Raw genomic sequence first — 15,625 nt, forward strand, 5'->3', positions numbered from 1 at the left:
AAGCCAGGCACTGTGTTAAAGTCTCCTGGCTTTCCCTCAGAACTAATATGAATCAATCCTCTTAGAAATTCATTTGACAAACCCAAGAAAAAGAAGCTAAAAGAAGAACATTTACCAAAGGTCTGTCTCAGAGTGTGAATGAGCCGGGGGCAGAGAGCTTAGAGTCAGAACATGGGAATCAGAGTGAAGCTGAAGGGTCAACCTAAGAGCAATCACCAGGGCTTTGGTGTGTTAAAGGTGAATGTGGAAACCCCAGGAGGACTAGAGGGGGAGTTCTAGCACAGAGAGTTGAAGAGTGTGGCAGGACATCTATTTGCTTGACTTGGCTGGTCTAGAGGCCCAGGGCTATGGGATCCATATTTTCAGCTGAGTCCTCTTCCCAGACAAATAAAGTAACAGCCCCCCACTGCCCCCCCATACACCAGCCCTCCAGGCTCAGCTGCGGGCAGCAGATCTCCCTAGTAGAAAAAGGAGATTAACTATCTAGCCCCAGGACTCAGCCCACATTGTTCAAACATGACAATATCCAGCTGCCCCCACCACTGCCTCCAGGCCTAAGGAGTGGGCCTCTAGCTCCCCCTACTGGGCGGGCCTCTTGGTGTTACTAAATTCAGTGAACAAAGACTCTAAGAATTTCAGCACCAAAGATCTGTGAACCAACCCCTCCCCCAACACAAGATCTTAGGAAAATGAAGAAAAGTCAGCAGAAAGGGGTGGTCTTGAAGACAAAGACCCTAACTCAGAGAGATCTAGATCTTCTGAGAAGAATATTATTTGGTCTCCAGCCCAGGAATTTAATAATCAACTGGAAAAAATGGGAAAAGAACCTCAAGAGAAAAATAACACTTTGCAAGAAAAACATTAATATCTCTCAACAAGAAAATAAATCCTTGGAAAATATAATTGGACAAATGCAAAAAAAACTCTCTAAAAACCAAATACAATTGGACAAATAGAAAATTCCTTCAAAAATAGAATTGACCAATTGAAAAAGGAGTTGCAAAAGTTAAATGAAGAATATTCTTTTCTAAAAACAATAATGGAATCTTTCAAAACTAATGACTTCATGAGACAAGAATCTGTCAAATAAAATTTTAAAAATTGAAAAAATAGAAGACAATGTAAAATACCTCAACAGCAAAACCAGTGACATCAAGAATAGATCCAGGAGAGACAACTTAAGAATCATTTGGCTTCCTGAAAACACTGAGGAGAAACAATCCTGGACTCAACATTACAGATTTAGTGATGGAACATTGCCCTGATATCATGGAACCAGAGAGCAAAATAGTTATTGAAAGAATACATAAATCACATCCAGAAAGGGATCCCAAAATGAAAACACCAAGGACTATCGTAGTCAAATTCCAGAATTATCAGTAAAAAGGGAAAATTCTACAAGCAAAAAGAAAGAATTTAGATACCAAGGAATCACAGTATGGATTACATAGGACATCGCTGCATCAACATTAAGGGATTGAAGGGCCTGGAATAAAATATTCCAAAGAGCAAGGGAGCTTGGAATGCAGCCTAGAATTCACTATCGAGCAAAACTGAGCCCTTTCTTCCAGGGGAAAAGATGGACATTTAATGAAATAGGTGACTTCCAACTTTTCCTGATAAAAAGACCAGAGCTAAATAGACAATTTGCACTTCAAACAGGTGACTCAAGACACTTGAAAAGGTAAAAAGAAAGGATAAAGAAAAAAATACTGCTATCCAATAAGATGAAATTGTCTATATCCCTACCTGGGAGAAAGATTCTCATAACTATTGAGAATTGTAACTTTCTTAGAGAGAATATACTTGAGCAGAAGTAATGGAGACTCGTGATTTGTTCCTGATGCTGATAGAATGATTTTGAAAAAAATTGTGTTAAAAATTCAGTGCTACCAAAACTAAAAGGAAAGAAGAAAGCTGGGAAACAATCATCACAACTAGGAGTTCTGATAAAAGTCATCAAATTTATAAGGTTAAAAGTGATACCCGAATTGATAAATGCTCAAAAGATATGAATAGAGAGTTTTCAAATGATGTAATTCAAACTATACATAATCATATAAAAATTTTCCAAATAATTATTGACTAGAGAAATGTTAATTAAAATGATTATGCAATGTCAACTCACACCTATCATTTTGGCCAATATGAGAAAAAGGGAAAATGATCAATGTTGGAGAGGTTGTGGGAGGATTGGGACATTGATGCATGAATGGAGCCAACCATTCTGGAGAACAATATGGAACTATGCCCAAAGAGTAGTGAAAATGTTCATTCTCTTTGACCCAGGAATTTGAATTCTAGGCCTCTATCCAGAAGAAATCATAAAAAATGGTTAAAGTCCCACATGTTCCAAAATATTCATAGCAGCTCTTTTTGTAGTGGCAAAGAATTGGAAATTGAGGGAGTGCCCATCAATTCGGGAATGGATAAACAAGCTACAGTACTATGGGATATTATTTTTACGTAAGAAACCATAAATCGTCGAACTCTGGAGATGCATGGAATGATGTGAGGCTGAGCAAAGGTAGTAGAACCAAGAGAACAATATACACATTAACAACATCATTTTGAGATGTTCAGTCTTGATGAAAGCAGCTTCTCTCAGCAGCTCAAAGAACTAGGAAAACCCTATTAGACCAGCTATGGGCAATGTAATTCCCCACCCAGAGGAAGAAAAACAATACAAATAATAAAAAAATAACTTCAGACACTGATGAACACTTCCTTAAAATTATATTTTATGTACCTCTTTCCCTTAATCCTAATTCCCCATACTGAAAATGATGAATCTATAAACATATTTATGAAAATAACCTTTTGCTGCTGAGGGGAAGGGCCTAGGAAGGGAAGGTGGAAGGAAATGCATAGGACTAAATGTTGGAAAAAAATATAATGGAATTGATTGTTCCTTGGGATCTGGGGCACAGGCTCTTTTTACCAGTCGCTCTGATTTTTGTATTTGTAGAGCATGGCTCTAAGATGTTTTCTCTCGGGTATGATCATTATCATTACTTTTTAGTATTCAGATATGCATAGACCCTGTCAGTGGATCAGCTAGTTATCAAGGGCCTGTTGTGAGCTCAGGCAGCTGGGGGCGGGGCAGAGTCAGGATTTCTTACCTTCCTAAGTTCAGATCCAGTCTCAGATACTTCCTTGATGGATGACCCTAGACAAGTCACTCTACCCTGAGCTGGAGAAGGAAGTGGCACACTACCCTGGTATTTCTACGAGAAAGCCCCACAGTGGGGACCCAAAGGATAGGCTTGACTGGGAAATGACTAAATAATAGCAAACTGCACCAGATTAAGCTCTGGATTTCAAATGTACAACTGAGCAAGGTCACAACCTGCTCAATGTCATGCCATTAAACAGAGATGGTTCATTTGTTGGTACCGCATGATGGTCCCCTCCAGTATAGAATGAATCTACTTTGTGGATGGATGTCATTACAGTACAGTCCTGGTTGAGGTCACCTGACCATGCCACAGGCTTCCTCAACAGTTCTAACTACTTGCTACCTGGAGAGACTTGGAGAAAAAGGTTTCCCTCAGAAGACTTCATCAGTAGCATCCATCTGACTGCAACCTGGGACTGCAGATTCATAGCCTGTTAACTTACGAACTCAATAGTAAGGAAGGGGACATGGAGGATCCCTGGGAAAGAGAGAGAGTTAGATGAGAGAAGAATTTAGAAAGGAGGTATGAAAATGCAAGTCCCTTAGAACAGGGAGAAGTAAGTAATTGGAACAAAGGTCCTTAAAGGGATTGGTCCAGTTTGCTGTGAGAAGGAATAAACATGAAAAATGTAAGTGGTTGATAAGTTGTGATGAACATGGGCATTATTACCAACATAGAATTCATTTACCTTTTTGTTATTGTTCCCTCATTTCAGTCCTGTTTGACTCTTTGTGGGACTCTTATTTGGGGCTTTCCTGCCAAAGAAACTTGTCATTTCTTTCTCCAGTTCATTTTACAGATGAGAAAACTGAGGCAAGCAGGTTAAAAGACTTGCCCAGGATCACTCAGCTAGTAAATGTTTAGCAGTCCGATTGACTGATTGCCTAGCTTCCATATAACTTCTCAAACAACTGAAGTTAATCTAGTTTTTTATAACTAATTTTGGGTGGGATCTCAGAATTTTAGTTTTGTATTTTTTTTTGAGGAATATAGAAACTTGGATTTGCTAAAGTGTAGGAAAGATAATTTGGGAATTTAAAATGTTCCAAATTCAAATTTAAAATAAAGCCTTCAGAGGATTAATTTAAGTTCTCTCTAAATTGTATGTTTTTTAAATTTTATATGATTAAGTGATTATCTAAACAGTATAGTTGGATTTCTTTTAAAGATTATATTTTAGGAGATCACTATACTGAGATACTATTTTTATTGAATATGGCATAAACAAAAAGAATCATGATAATTTCAGTGACACTTTACAACTTGTAAAATATTTTAAATCTCTTATTTTTCACTTTGAAGCCTAGCTAAAATGAAATGTTTTCAAATTTTTTTAACCCATCCTCTCACATATTTTTCATTTTTCTTTTATTATGTAAATATTTTATTTGTTTTCAGATAATAAACAATAGTAGTTTCTATCAATCATTTTTGTAAGGTTTTAAATTTTAAAATTTTATACCCCATTCTTCCCCGCCCTAAACCCCCCAACAGCAGTCAGTCTCATAATATTTACATTGTTTCCATGCTATATATTCATCAAAATTGAATGGATGGAGAGAAAAAAAAACTTCCTTGAGGAAGAAATAAAATATTAGAGATAGCAAAATAATATAGGACATAAAAGCAACTTTTTTTTAAAAAAAATTGAAAGTAATGATTGTTGGTCTTTGTTTAAATTCCACAGTTCTTTCTCTTGATACAGATGGTATCCTCCATCACAGATACCATAAAATTGTCTCTGATTATTGCACTGATGGAAGTGAGCAAGTCTGTTAAGGTTGATCATCACCCCCATGTTGCTGTTAGGTTATATAATGTTCTTCTGAGTCTGTTCATCTCACTCAGCATGAATTCATGCAAGTTTTTCCAGGCTTCTCTAAAATCCCATCCCTTCTGATTTCTAAGAGAACAATAGTGTTCTATAACATACATATTCCAAAATTTGTTCAACCATCCCCCAATTTATGGCCATCCCCTTAATTTCCAATTCTTTACCACCATAAACAGAGCTGCTATAAATATTGTTGTACAAGTGATGTTTTTACCCTTTTTTTCACGATCTCTTCAGTGTATAGATTCAGTAGAGGTATTGCTGGATCAAAGGGTGTGCACATTTTTGTTGCCCTTTGTGCATATTTCAAACTGCTCTCCAGGAAGGTTGGTTCAGTTCACAGCTCCACCAACAATGCATTAGTTTCTCAAGATTCCCACATAGATAGATAGATTCCAAAATCTATCATTGTTTTCTGGTCATATTGGCCAGTCTGAGAGATGTGCAGTAGTACCTCAGAGATGCTTTAATTTGCATTTCTCTAATCAGTAATGATTTAGCGGAATTTTTCACATGATTATGGATCGTTTTGATTTCCTCATCTGTACGTTGTCTCTGCATATCCTTTGACCTTTTGTCAATTGGGGAATGGCTTAATTTTTAAAATAAATTTGACTGAATTTTCTCTATATTTTACAAATGAGTCCTTTATAGGAAATACTAGTTGTAAAAATCATTTCCCAATTTGCTACATTTCTTTTGATCTTGGTTATAGTAGTTTAGTTTGTGCAAAAGCTTAATGTAATCAAAATTATGCATTTTGTTTTTAATGATGTCCACCAGCTCTTTCTTGGTGATAAACTGCTCTGGGTTCCATAGATCTGAAAGGTAAACTATTCCTTGTTTTTTCTGGTTTGCTTATAATATTATCTTTTATGCCTTAATCCTGTATCCCTTTTGATCTTATCTTCATATAGGGTGTGAGATATTGGTCTAATCCAAGTTTCTGCCATACTATTCCAATTTTCCTCACAGTTTTTATCGGTGAGTAAGTTCTCATTCCAGAAGCTGACTCTTTGGATTTATCAAATTCAAGTTATCATTACCTGCTATCTCTTTTACATCCAGTTTATTCCACTGATCCACCACTCTATTTCTTTTTTTTTTTTTGTTTTTTTGTTTTTTTGGTTTTTGCAAGGCAAATGGGGTTAAGTGGCTTGCCCAAGGCCACACAGCTAAGTCATTAAGTGTCTGAGGTCAGATTTGAACTCAGGTACTCCTGACTCCAGGGCCAGTGCTCTATCCAATGTGCCACCTACCTGCCCCCACCTCTCTATTTGTTAGACAGTTTTGATGACTGATGCTTTATAATATAATTTTAGGTCTGGTAAAACTAAGTTACCTTGTTTTGCACTTTTTAAAAATTAAATCCCTTGATATTCTTGACTTTTATTTTCTCAATATGAATTTAGTTACATTTTCCTCTAGCTCATTAAAGTAATTTTTTTTGAAGTTTGATTGGTAAGGCACAAAATAAGTAGTTTAATTTAGGTAGAATTGTCATTTTTCTTACATTAGCTCAGCCTAGCCATTAGCAGCTGATATTTATCTAGTTTTTTAAATCTGACTTTATTTGTGTGAAAAGAATTTTATAGATTTTCATGAATTTTCTGAGTTTGCCTAGGCAGGTAGACTCTCAAGTATTTTATATTGTCTGAAATTACTTTAAATGGGATTTCTATTTCTAGTTTTTGCTGCTATATCTTGCTGGTAATATATAGAAATGCTGAGTTTTTATGTGGGTTTATTTTTATATACTGTGACTTTGCTAAAGCTGCTAACTTGTTCTAGTAATTTTTTAAAGATGATTTTTAGGGTTCTCTAAGCATACCATCATCTCATCTGCAAAGAGTGAGAGTTTTGTTTCTTCCTTCCCTATTCTAATTCCTTCAATTTCTTTTTCATCTTTTATTGCTGAAGCTAACATTTCTAGCACAATATTGAATAGTAATCGTTATAACAGGCTTCCTTGTTTCATCCCTGATTTTGTTGGGAATGACTCTAGCTTATCCCCATTGAATATAATAATGCTTGTTGATGGGTTCAGATAGATACTGCTAATCATTCTAAGGAACAATCAATTTATTCCTACACTCTCTAGTAGTATGAATAGGTGCTGTATTTTGTCAAAACCTTTTTCAGCATTTATTGAGATAATCATATGATTTCTGATAGGTTTGGTATTGATACAGTTAATTTTACTAACAGTTTTCCTAATATTGAACAAACCCTGCAATCTTGGGATAAATCCTGCTTGGTCATAGTGTATTATCCTAGCGATAACTTACTGTAATTGAATTGCTAAGATTTTATTTAATGTTTTTACATCCATATTCATTACAAAAATAGTCTATAATTTGCTTTCTCTGTTTTGACTCTTCCTGGTTTGGGTATCAGCACCATTTTGGTGTCATAGAAGGAATTAGACAGAGATCCACCTTCACCTATTTTTTCCAAAGAGTTTATCTAGAATTGGAACCAATTGTTCCTTGAGTGTTTGATAGAATTCACTTGTGAATTCATCTGGCTCTCTTAGGGAATTAACTGATTTCTTGTTGAATTTTGTTTTCTTGGATAATCTTATTTAGGTATTTAATTTCCTCTTCATTTAACCTGGGCAACTTATATTTTTGGAAACATTCATCCTTTCCACTTGGGTCATAAAATTTATTGGCATACAGTTGAGAAAAATAGTTCTGAATCATTATTTAACTTCCTTCTCATTGGTGGTGAGTTCACCTTTTCATTCATGATACTAGTAATTTGGTTTCCTTCTTTCTTTTTTTAAATCAAATTAACCAAAGGTTTATTTTATTGTTTTTTATAAAACCAACTCTTGATTTTCTTTAATAGTTCAATATTTTTATTTTAATTTTATTAATTTATCCTTTGATTGTTAGAATTTCTAATTTGGTATTTAATTGGAGATTTTTAATTTGTTCTTTCTCTAATTTCTTTTAGGTGTGGGCTTAATTCTTTTATTTCATCTTCTTTTCTATTTTATTATGTAAGCATTTAGAGATCTAATTTATCTAATATATCCTAATAACTGCTTTGGCTGTATCCCATAAGTTTTGCTATGTTCTCTCATTATTGTCATTGTCAAGGATAAAATCATTTATTCTATCTATATTTTCTTGTCTGATCCACTCATTCTTTAAAATGAGGTTATTTAGTTTCCAGTTAGTTTTAGGACTATCTCTCCATGGCCCATTATTGCATGTGATTTTTATTGTTTTATGTCTGAGAAGGAAGTATTCACTATTTCTGCCTTTCTGCACTTGATAATGAGGTTTTTATACATCAGCACATGGCCAATTTTTGATTAGGTACAATATACTGAAAAAAATAATTATATTCCTTTTTATACCTGGCCAATTTTCTCCAAAGGTCTATTATGTCTTGGTTTGTTTTCTAACATTACAGTTACCTCTTTAATTTCCTTCTTGTTTACATTATCATTTGATTTTCCTAATTCTGAGAGAGGGAGACTAAGGTCTCTCACCAGTAGTTTTACTTCCTATGTTTTCCTGCAATTCATTCAAGTTCTCTAATAATTTGAATGTTATACTACTTGGTGCATACATATTTAGTATTGAAATTGCTTCATTGGCTATGTTGCCTTTTAGAAGAATATAGTTTCCTTCCTCATTTATTTTAATGATATCTATTTCTGGACCTACTTTATTTGAGATAAGTATTGCTACCCCTGCCTTTTTCACTTCAGCTTCAGCTTTCACTTCAGTTAAAGCAAAATATATTCTGCTCCAGTCTTTTACCTTTACTCTTTATGGTTCTCTCTGCTTCAAATGAGCTTCTTGTAAGCAACATATTGTTGGGTTTTGCTTTTTAATCCAATCTGCTATTCACTTACATTTTATTCAAGAGTTCATCCCATTCACATTCAAAGTTATAATTACTTTTTTTTTGCCCTCCATGCTACCTTCCCTCCCTTTTTATTTTCCCCCATTTTCACCATATTCATATTCCCCAGTATTTTACTTCTGAATGTCACCTCCTTCAATGTGTTGCCTCCTTAAATCTACCCCTCCTCTTTCTCTCCCCTTCCCCTTTGCCCCTTCTTTTTCCCATTCCTTCTGTCATTTTGTCTTTTTCTCCCCCTTCTCCCTTTTCCCTATTAATACTTGAAAGGTAAGTATTACTTGACTAAGTGTGTGTTTGTAAATCTTTGAGCCAAATCTGATGAGAATGAGGTTCAGATGGTTCTCACATCCTCCCTTCTTTCCCTCTATTGTTATAAGTCCTTTGTACTTCTTCATGTAATATAATTTACTCCATTAAGTCTCCTCCATTTTACCATCTCCTCACTGTGCTCATTTTTAAAGAGATATTATTTTTAAATCATTCTATCAGAGTCATGGATAAGTCAGGAGTTTCCATACTTCTGGCTAAATATATTCATTCTAACAAAATTACAATTCTCAAGAGTTATGAGAAGCTCTCTCCCAGGTAGTATATACCCTGTTTCATCTTATTGGAGAGCCATTTCCCCCCTCTTTTACCTCTTCAAGTATTTCTTGAATCTTTTATTTGAAGTTCAAATTTTCTATTTAGCTCTGGTCTTTCCTTCAAGAAAAGTTGGAAGTCTCTTATTTTTTTAAATGTCTGTCTTTTCTCCTGGAAGAGAATGACCAGTTTTGCCAGATAGTGAATTCTTGGTTGCATTCTAAGATCCTTTGCTCTTTTGAATATCAAATTCCAAGCCCTTTGATCCCTTAATGTTGATGCAGGCAGATCCTGTGTGGTCCTTACTCTGCTTCCTTGGTATTTAAGTAGTTACTTTCTTGATGCTAGCAGGATTTTCTCTTTTATCTGATAATTCTTCTATTTGTGTACAATATTCCTTGATATTTTGATTTTGGGATGCCTTTCAGGAGGGGATCGGTTTATTCTGTAAAAAAAACTATTTTGCCCTCTGGTTCCATGATATCTAGGCAATTCTCTTTCAGGATGGAAATATGGATTCCAGGCTTGCTTATTTTTTCTCCTCAATATTTTCAAGAAGCCCAATGATTCTTAAGTTGTTTTTAAGTTGTTTCTCTTGGATCTATTCTCCCAAGTCATTTGATTTGCCAATGAGGTATTTTACATTTTCTTCTTTTTTGATTTTTTTGGTTTTGTTTAACAGATTCCTGTTGCCTCATGAAGTCATTTGTTTACAGTTTCCAATCTTTTATTTAGAGAAGAATTTTCTTCATTTACCATTTGTAAATCCGTTTCCAATTGGTCCGTTCTAGTTTTGAAGGAGTTTTCCATTTGCCCAAATGTGATTTTGAGAGAATTATTTTCTTTTTGCACTTGTCCAATTGTATTTTCATTTTCTTGTTGCAAGATGATATTTTTCTCTTGCCAAGTCTTAACTTTCTCTTGTGTTTCCTTCCCCATTTTTTCCAATTGATTTCTAAACTCCTTCCTGATCTCTCCTAAGAAGTCTTTCTGGGCTGGCAACTAGTTCATGTTCTCCTCTGAAGTTCTAGTTTTCTCTAAGTTATGATTCTCCTCTTCAAGGTAACTTTTAGTGCATCCCCCTTTCTGCTGGCTTATCTTCTTTTTCCTAGCATCTTGCAATGGGGGAGGGGCAGTTTCAAAGATCTTTGGGGCTGAAATCCTTTAGTACCTCCAAGTGGACTGGTTTGCAGGGGATATTAGACACTGCCTCTGGAGTGTCTGTGAACTTGATTAGTGGCCCACTCCCCAGGTTGGGGGGTTGGAGTGGGGGCTGGAGGGTAGGCACTTGTTGTATATAATTAATCTCCTTAATCCTCAATCAGCACTGGGGAGATCTGCTGCCCACACCTGAGCTTGGGGGGTGCTGGAAGGGGCTGTTACTATGTTTCTTCAGGGGAGAATCACATTTTCCTACAGTAATGGGGTTGGAGGGGACTCAAATAGAAACATGGGATCTCCCAATCCTGGTCTTCTGATCAGCCAAGCTAACTGGATCAATGTCAGCTAGACTGGAGCTATCCTACGCCACACATTAAATTCAGTAAATGCTTCCACACTGGAACTCTGCCCACTGCTGCACATATAGCAAATGTTTCCATGGTTGTTCTAATGTTAGTCCTCAGGTTCGCCATGCTACCTCTGGGTTGGCTCTCTGTTCTATGACCCTGGCTTGTTCACACTCCCCTGGGATAGACCTTGTTGGTAGATGTTCTCCAAGGTTCTTCTCTGAGTTTTGTGGATCCAAATTCTGTAAAAGTGACTTGGTTCATGTAATTCTGAATGAAAGCCAGAAGAGTTCAAGAAAGTGAATTGCTTCTCTCTGCCATCTTCACTTGAAGCACTCATTTTTCATTTTTCTTTAAGCTCTAGTATCCTAATGTTGTATGCTTCTATAAAAATTTCCGTGAAAGTAAGTATGTGATCATTATTTTTGTTGTTAATGAACATGTTAATAGCAATAAACAACAAAACCATGGGATATTGATTTATAGTAGGGAGTTGGAACAATAAAATATTTTAATTCACAATGATAGTATATTTTATTTAATATTTATATTCATATTCATAGTTTCATATTTCACCATTTCAATCATTATTTATGCCTGTTACAGGCATAATGTAGCACTGTGCCTGGAGCTAGGTATTATGTAGATTATTGTCTGTATTGAATTCTGTTGCCTTTTCATCCTTTTGTGTATAGATGACAGGTTGTGCATAGTTATGGAACTCATAGAACTCATACCTCTTGTTTCTGAAAGAGAAACAGCACCATTTTCCTGAAAAGAGGATATGGAATATAGTTATACAAGTAAAGAGTCACATTCAATATATTTGTTCACAAAGACACAAAATGACATAATTCTTTTGTATCCATTCCTTGGAGACATATGCAGGTTATAATCATTGTTGATTCTATCTGAATCTCTTTATCATATTTTTCTTTTTTTTCTCATCTCTGTCTTCTTTGTCTTTGTCTCTGTCTTCATCATCTTTGTCTCTATCTCTGACAGCTCTGTCTTTATCTGTCATTGTCTTTATTTCTATCATTTTTATTTTAATCTCTATCATTTTTCTCTATCTCTATCTCTGTTATTTGTCTTTATGTCCATCTCTGTCTTCTCTGTGTATCTGATAGTCTATCATTTTTGTCCCTATCTCTGTATTTTGTCATTGTCTATATTTCTATCATCTTTGGCTTTATTGTTATCTCTATATTCTTTGTCTTTGTTTCTGTCTTCTTTGTCCCTATCTCTGTATTTTATCAATATCTCTATTTCTATCATCTTTGTCTTTCTCTATAATCTATAATCATTTTCTCACTCTCTACATGATTTGTCTTTATTTCTGTCTTTATCTTCTGTATCTATCATCTTTATCTTTACCTCTATATTTTGTCATTATCTATATTTCTATCACTTTTGTCTTTATTGCTATCTCTATAATCTTTGTCTTTGTTTCTGTCTTCTTTGTCTTTATTTCTATCTCTATCACCTTTGACCTTATCTCTCTATTTTGTCATTGCCTGTCTCATCTCTTTCTTTGAGTCTAGGTCTTTATCTATGTCTGTATCTATTCTTGTTTAACCTATCCATATCTATATAAACATCTGATCTTTTCCTTGCTTTTGCCTCTGCCTCTCCATTTGCATCTCCATGTCTACATTTGTCTTTCTGTCTGTATTTATATCTGGAAAAATAAACTCATTTCTATTTTTTTTTGTTTCAAGCTGCGCCTGGCTCATCTACTTGCATAAAGAAAAGAGAATTGTCCATTGAGACCTTACACTAAACAATATCATGTTGAGGGATAAGGACAAAGTGACCATTAGTAAGTACAAATTTTGAGATTCTTTGGAGGAGAATTTTTTGATATCGTCCTGGATTGAGTAGTCAGACTTGACAAATGTACCCCCAGAGAATGAGACCCATATGTGGGGCCCATGAAATAACTGTTGTTGCCCTCAGGAATCTCCTGTTGACCAAAATAGTTTATAGTGGTCTCTCCGCTTACCTGTTGCTTCCATAGGTTGAGAGCCCAGCTCATTCAATATAATGTTTTCCCTTTCTTCTTCAGTTCCAAAAATAATCTTCATTGTTTAGCTGTCTTTATCCAGCCCATGACTTAAACCCAACCCCAACAATCTTCCCCCTTCCTCATTTAAGTCCTTGTTAAGTTCTAAAGAGTACCAATCTAAAAAGTGTGTTGTGAAGTTGATAAACTTAACAAATTGATACAAATGAGAAAGAATGTATGGCATTGGAACCTCATGAAATATAGTTGGATTATCAGGGCAGACAATAGTAGCATTGCTGTTGCCGTGGTCACAGGACCTTTGGTGCTTTTCAACTTAATTCACATTTTGGGGAGTCATTCTTAGGGCCTAGCCAGTGCAAATTTAGATAATAATAGAGTTATATTATATGCATATATGCAAATATATATTTGCATATATGCATAACTGAGACTATTACAGGGAAATCCCTATGACCAAGGTAGGAAGTGCCAAAGATGGGACCCAAACTTTTATTTTTTTTTTTAGGTTTTTGCAAGGCAATGGGGTTAATCGGCTTGCCCAAGGGCACACAGCTAGGTAATTATTAAGTGTCTGAGGTCGGATTTGAACTCAGGTACTCCTTACTCTAGGGCCAGTGCTCTAACCATTGTGCCACCTAGCCACCCCCTTTTCCTGGATTCTAAATAAAGTGATTTTAGACTCTCACTACAGACTAGAACATCAGAAAGTGTTCCTTTTATCAAACATTTGTGTACATGTTATGGATATTTTATTTTATTTCATTTGTTTTTTGCAAGGCATTGGGATTAAGTGACTTGCCCAAGGTCACATGTTATGGAGATTTTAGCTGAGATACATTTGTTGCTATCATTTAACATTAATTGTAGTATCTTTGATATTATTGATTTCAGATTTGTTATATTAAAATTCACTTGTTTTTCAAATAAATGCAGTTTTTAAAAGTTGGTGAATTTCAGGTTTGTTAGCGCCAAATAAAATTGAACACTTCTCAAGGGAAAAATGTCATGGGCTTATTAAATCATATGACCACGAGAGGGCGATCATATCATGCTTTTCCACTCTCACCCTGCGCTAGATGTTTTATTTTCTATGTGATGAGAGAGAAAGAAAAATGCAGAATAATTTTAAAACGAATGAGAAAAAAATGTGCTTGAGGTGGGTGACAAAAACACTATAGCCTTAGAAAAATTAAAAAGGCCTGAATTGTCCTTAATAGAGCCAAGAGAGTCAGAAGCTGTTGCAGAATCATTGGCTCAGTAATATTGTAGGAATAAGTAACTTGGAGAATTGCACATACATTCTTAGAAGGGTTTTTGTAAGTTCTTTTTAGGTTTTTTGCTAGGCAATGGGGTTAGGTGACTTGCCCAAAACCACACAGCTCAGTAATTATTATTAAGTGTCTGAGGCTGGATTTGAACTCAGGTACTCCTGACTCCAGGGCCAGTGCTCTATCCACTGTGCCACCTAACCGCCCCTGTAAGTTTTTTCTTTCAATGTCTATTACTAGGATATATACTTGGGGTCTGACACAGATACTTGGGTGTAACCTTCAAAAAGACAGAAAACAACAGATTCTGGCTCCCAAACCTTTCTCCCTGACAAGTCAAAATCATACTCATCAACTTACATTATAGATTTACTCAGAAGGGGGATACCTGGTGCACTTCAGCCTTCCTTTCATACTCACCATTTGATAACTCTTGTTTTTTTCTCCCACCACCCAAATTTCTAATGACTAAGTAAAAAAAAACCCCCCCCCAAATTATCCTAGAGAATGATCTTTATCAGTAATGTTAGTGAGATAATACAGTGAAAAAAATATGTTGAACTATGAGTCATCAGACCTGTGTAGTGTCCCTCATTGATAACAGCTCTTATGGAGGGAGCACTGTCTACCATAAGAATAGTCTGTGGAGACAAGGAAGTAGGACATTTTGAAGCTTAAGATTTGAGAGTTACAAAGAGATTTAGATACCTTCACATAAAACTGTGTACATTCCCCCTCCCCCCAAGTTTAAAGAGTCATGTCCACCAAGTTCTGTGAGTTTGTCTGAAGTGGGTCACATAGAAATAGAAGGATCTAATAAGTCATTTGATCCAATCTTGCCATTTGGCATGGTCTTCAAGTGACCATAGCGAAGAGAGTTTGCAAAAATTCTCTGGTGCCAGTGGGGTCATGGTCAATGAGGGAGAAACAGTAGAGTCTTGGATCAGATCGAACATTGTGCTTACATGGATTACGTGACAGAAAACTAAAAGATTTTTTCCTAGCTATTTTTAAATTCCCAGTCAGCTGACCCAAAGCTCCTCCTTTGATAGTCAATAGCTCAAAAAGATGGGATTGACAACTTGTCTAAGGTAAGATCTTTTTTTCATCTTTATGTACCACCTTCTGAAAAGGGAAAGAAGTGAGAATTAGTAGATTAGCCAGTCATCATTGGTGCTGTATCTGCACAAATACATCTATAACATTCTAATAAAAATGAAAGAAAAATTCATGTTCTTATGGCAGTAGTAGGAATTTCATTTTCCTTTGATAAGAATGGCATTGTGTATTGTAATTTTGCATTGGGATATACTTGGTTCATATAACTTTCTAAAATATAG

The 15,625-nt window shown here is 35.5% G+C and overlaps 1 pseudogene; it reads left to right on the top strand.

Moving 5' to 3' along the window:
* Positions 1–15,625, top strand: part of LOC141494009 (serine/threonine-protein kinase Nek10-like) — a 244,377-nt pseudogene that overhangs the window by 48,701 nt on the left and 180,051 nt on the right.

Source organism: Macrotis lagotis, chromosome 7, assembly GCF_037893015.1.
Source record: "Macrotis lagotis isolate mMagLag1 chromosome 7, bilby.v1.9.chrom.fasta, whole genome shotgun sequence".
Classification (NCBI taxonomy): Eukaryota; Metazoa; Chordata; class Mammalia; order Peramelemorphia; family Peramelidae; genus Macrotis; species Macrotis lagotis.